We start from the raw sequence: 6,000 nt of genomic DNA, 5'->3' as shown, positions 1-6,000 counted from the left end.
TGTAATTCCCTCATTGACATTACTACACAACCATCTACTCATATTACTAATCAATTCAAAATTGTTTAAGTTGAAAGTTTTGGGATCCTAAAGAAAGAAATTTCCAAAATCATTTAATAACATATATATATATATATATATATTCAAGTTGTAAAATAGTACACAGTGGAAGCATCTTCAAATTCATAAGAAAACATGTGCAATTGAACCAAATCAAGTTAGAATTAGGACTGTGTGCCATGGCTTATGCCACATGTACCATGACATGTGGCACAGAGACCACAGTTGCCTACTTTGTGCTATACGCCACAGTGCACACATTTGATTCTACTATCACATAGTAATTTCTGGTGCGAACTTTAGATGTATGTCGTTATCATATCTGATGTCCGATTGGGGTGGTTCAAGCTCCTACATAAAGCTTGTTTCAAATCTAACCAGTAACATGGGTTTTATTTAAATTCAATATTCTATTTGAAAATTAGATATCCAAGTGCATTTTGATCGTTTTATATTAAAATTTACACTTGAGCATCACCAATTGAAACCTTATGTCATTAGCCACTTCTAGGGCCTTGATCATGTCCAAAAGGATAATACACACTTAATTGACTGATCATATTAATAATATAACACACATACACACAATTGGCTTGTAAACTACCCATATCACATATTTAGGCAAAATTCACATTTTCATTTAACTTGCATCCAAGGCCAAATTTCCACATACACATTAAGTATACCTCATATCCACACATATACACATTTATCTACTAGCCCACTCTATCATTTCATCATTCATACATATATAAAGGGCTAGGGAACCAAAACCACCAAAACACAATATTCACATCTTATGCACATACACTTAATTTCCTATGGCAACTTATACACAAGTTTAAACTAATAACATATAAATTTCATTACACTACTCTTACAAAAAGGCTTTAGTGAGAGATATCAACTCAGCCTATGTCTTTCCTCTTTACACCACCACTACCAGAACTTGAAAAATGTAATAACCACAAGTGAGATAAAAATCTCAATAACTAATATAATTCATTCATGTACATTAACATAAACAACTATGCCAAAGTAATAAAAACCAAAGTATATCATATATATGTATCATAACATAGCTTAAATTGTCACTTTCACATATAAATTATTTCCACACACTTTTACACCTTAGCATGATCATCTATCCACTAATCCTCCAAAGCTCCTCAACATGAAACCATAGGCTTTATTCGATTAATCACTTATTGACTTGAGCACACTTTTAGTAGTAGAAAAACCCAGCCAAAGAAAATTTAACCCACCTATAGACTATGGTTTCCCTTATTTCAGACACTTGTGATAAAGGCATCGTTGACTCCTAACCGCACCCTGATGGGTACTAGGGAGTTATTAGACTGCACGGATATCCTATGGTAACAATCCCATAATATGTTGTATCAAATTACCTATGGTAACAGCCTATATAATGTTGCACCGGATGTCCTATAGTGCTAACTCGACTATATGAATTTTTAACTCACATCTCCACACACATATATCCCCACATATCCAAGGTAAACTCCCACCCCCTATAGTCATGCCTTTTTTCACAAATTCACTACTCATTCATACTTTCACATCGTACACTTTTATACATAACATATATATATATATATTAATTGAAACCAATAATCTTTCAAATTTCATTTCACAAATCAATTTTCATGCTAAAACCATTTACAATATCAAATCATACATAAAACCCATAAAACAACAAATTCACCATTTCATATTTACTCCTACACAGTTATAATAGTTAATAAATGTAATAAACTATATAATTATCTCAACCCTTTCTATTCACAAGAAAGTGTTACCCATGTTCTAACAACTTTATTCAAGCTCCTTTTCATAATTCATGCGTCACATGCTAGAATCTACATAATTTAAGCACCCAAAGTCAATAATCCTATTAACAAAAAGTGTCATTTACCATATCTAAACATCAAATCACTATCATTCCCTCAATTCACACTCATTCATGCATATCATAATTGATTAACACTCAAAATAAGCTTTAACTCCCTCATAAACACATTCTCTCTCTAGTTTAGGATAAATTGTGCCTATAGCTTCAAAGCTTCATCGTTTCAACTTTAACCAGTCACATATTACTATTTTGGTCTTAAAGAACCTTTATATTACTATAGGGTAAGAAATCATCTCCTTAAAACTTCTAAATTTGATTTCTTACTAGTTAAAACTAAGAAAAAATAGGGTATAATTAAAGGTTAAGGCAGTATGAGACTTACCCGATAAGTAACAGGTCAAAAACATCACTCTTCCTCCCAAAATCGCTTACCTTAGCAGAGAATGGTTCCTTCTCCATACCTAAACCTCATAACTCCATCTATCCTTTTATTTTTCATGAGTAGATACGAAGTCATTTGTCAAAGTTCTACACCATGCACCGTGGCGCATCCATTATTAACATCCTTTACACCAAAACCTTATTCTTCCACTCATACTGTTTATATAACATCCTATTACCTAAAATAGTAATCTCACATTAAATTACTAATTTATTTTATAATTAGTCATTAATGCAGGAGTAGAAATTCAAGATGTTACATGGCGCATGCAGTACAAGTCGAGGCATGTGACATAGTGAGAATAATTCTCACCACATACCTGTTGATTTAATATCCTGATGAGTCAAATCATCACATAATTATCTAAATTTCTAATCCTATACTAATACTACTTTATCCTCGATTAAAAGCTAATCATGGGATTAAGAAATTCATGATATTACAAATGAGGTTTTCTTATTTCTGGGAGGAAGGGTTATATAGGGAAGGCATACAAAAAGTGAGTAATATGGATCATATTAGGTTTTAGAAGTTGAGGAAGAGTCAACTATATGAATTGAACCCTTTCTAAATCTTAACAAACTAGCTTCATCTTCTTTCCTTATACTTCTTCCTTAAGCCTTAAAAATCCTAAGGTGATCCATAATTCTATCTAATTTACCATTTAAGTACAACATGATGTCAGTAAGGCCTTTTATATCATTCTTCAGATGCACCACTATTTGATCAAGCTTACCTTTAATTCTATTGAGAATTTTATACAGGAAGGCATTTGACATGTCATTTGAAGGTATTGGCATCCATGGAATTGGTTAAGAAATAGAGGTTCCGACAACTTCAGAAGCTCCAGTAGCTTATGCTTTTTTTCTTTATTTTCCTCTTCTTCTTTGCTGTAGTAGGATCAGCAAGCTCATTTTCTTTCAGAGGAACAAAATCATTCCTAACCAACTTAAATTTCATCTTAAAGAGAGCAGTATCTTTAAATTCCTCAGCCCATAATTGCTTCTTCAGTGTGCTCAACCCAAAATCTCTTTAAGATAGCAAGTATGATGTTGGGGAAGTAGAGATTTCTATCCTTCTTCTCCTTCTTCCTCTTTAAGTCTACCTTTGAAGCATATAGCATCTTGGTTAATATGTAGTGACACATATTGATCTTTTACTTCTTAATTAACCTTGTCAATAGCTCAATTTCAAACTTCATGCATTAAATATAGTCCTTTTATTGATAAAGAACCTCACTACAACATAAGCCAGCATCATATACTTGAAAGGGAAAAAGTTAGTCTGAAGATGAATCCTAGCTTAAGTACTTCATCTGGTACTTCTTCTATTACCATGATTGCCTTGAATTTATCTTCCTTTGAGTAGAATCTTGGAGCATTCTTCTAAGTTGCTCTGTCATACTCTTGTAGCTCTAGGCCTTTTACCTCTATCCCCAAGATATACCCTAAGCTTTTAGCTGTGAAGTATGTAGGACACCTTCTCACTTTACCTTTGTATGTTTTCTTTTACTTGTCCCACCTAAAGCTTGCATAGGAGGCTTTCACAACTTTTGTTAAGTAACTAATGTTGAGCTCTATTAGACCTTTGTAGTCACTTAAATATTCATTTATATCAAAGTTATGTTCTTTGATAAAAGAATCATATTTAGTGTAATGTCCAGTGACTACCAATCTTAAAGAGAAGAATTGGTTAAAGCAACTCTGGTGCTTAGTGCTCATAAGCTTTCCTTCTTGAATACTTACTTTAGAGAAATCACTAGGAGGCACATTACTACCATCTTAAGATAACTCTCTTCCTAACCTAGTAAAAGCATCTTGTTGACTAGTTGAAGTAGGTTTAGGTGATATAGCAAACTCCATCATTTTCTTTGGTGTTCTGGTCCTTTTAGATGACTGACTAGGCTTTAGAGAATTTTCTCTTCTTAGTCACCTCTGCACTTGCTCTCTTACCAGTGCCCTTAATTTGTGCCATTGAATAATATCAAAAAGAAGAGATTAAGTTGAGGATTAAGAAGAGATTGGATGAATTTAAGGATCAAAATAGTGTTTAGAAGGAATGGCTAATTGATTTCGAACACTATAATGGTCAAAGAAGAATTAAGAAGGCAGTGAAGAAAATTAGAAACTGTAACGGTTATATTTCAAAACATTGGATCATAATGGAATGAGAGAATTAACTCAAGAGGTATATAGACATGAGTAGATCACACGTAGTGAAGGATGTGTATCTTGTGTGATTTGTCATTTAATTAGACTTTGTGGACATTTCTCACTTGTAATACAGTGCATTTCACGCGTGATTTGTTCTCATATTGCAAGCTCAAATTATGCAATTAGCTTCAGCTAAATCACATATGGTCACAAGTAGGTCGCACGCATGATATGTCTAGGACAAGAATATAAGGCTCTCAGGAGAACATTTCATGCAAGGAGAACTTCATCCTTTATTCGTGATTTGTCATGTCTCAAGTAAAATGGCTCCCTGTGTAACCTTCTCTTATATTTACTCAATATAGGAGAAGATTATAGTGTTACCACATCACTCATAACAAACAGTAACACTAGTGCAAAAATCATCTTTCATTACAGTTAAAATTTATTTTTAGTGACGAAAGATGCTATGTAGTAGAAGATTTTGTGGTAGTAAATAGACATTTTTCACCACATGTCAAAAGAAATTGTGGTGAAATATAATATTTTTCACCACTAGTGCCATCTGACCTGTGGTGAAAAATAAAATGGTGAAAAATATAATTTTTCACCATAGGTGGTCATGGACCTATGGCGAAAGATGAGATCTTTTGCCACAGGTCCAAACCCACTTGTGGCGAAAAACACAGTGGCAAAAAATTATTTTAGAGATCATTTATGACCACAGTTCTATCAACAACTGTTGCCATAAATGACTTTTTACCACAGTTATTATAACAACTGTGGCCGTAAATACTATATTTTGTTTACTTGTACACTTATATCTATATACATCCTTTACTTACAAAACCTGCATTAATTAAGAAACAGTAGCTCTAAAAACCAATACAAATATATCTGGTGAACATATGTGAACTAAATTTACATTTCCAATACAAAATATCTAAAAAGTTTCTACTCTAATCCTATTAATTCTAAGAAAAAACTAGACCACAAATTGCATATATGTCTCAACTCTTGCTTAGAATATGGCTCTAAACTTTAAAAGTGCTGTAAATTCAATAACAGTATATGCATGAATAATAACTCAAGTATATGGAAAACTTCATAATTATAAATCATTATTTATAAATTATTACCTGATCAAATGAGTGAACAATACCTTGAGTGATGATTTCATACATAAAAATTGTCACATAATAACCGCATTCTACACTTTTTGGTTATTGAGGACACTATAAAGAAAATAGAAATAATCAAATTCATTAAACCAATATTATAATCTTCATCCTAATTAAAGAATAAATTTGAAATACTTACTTGCATTGGTACAAACTTGATTTCATTTTTTTTTCTTGTCAACCATTCCCGCTAATTTCCAATATATCATTAAAGATCTATTTATCAAATATACACACTTAGAAAATATTAAATATATATTATTAATAACACAATAGAATTATTTAAAAACT

The sequence above is a fragment of the Prosopis cineraria genome, unplaced genomic scaffold (assembly GCF_029017545.1).
Source record: "Prosopis cineraria cultivar Desert tree isolate PC_DT_omini unplaced genomic scaffold, ASM2901754v1 PC1, whole genome shotgun sequence".
Lineage (NCBI taxonomy): Eukaryota > Viridiplantae > Streptophyta > Magnoliopsida > Fabales > Fabaceae > Prosopis > Prosopis cineraria.
Note: the sequence above shows the minus strand (reverse complement) of the source record.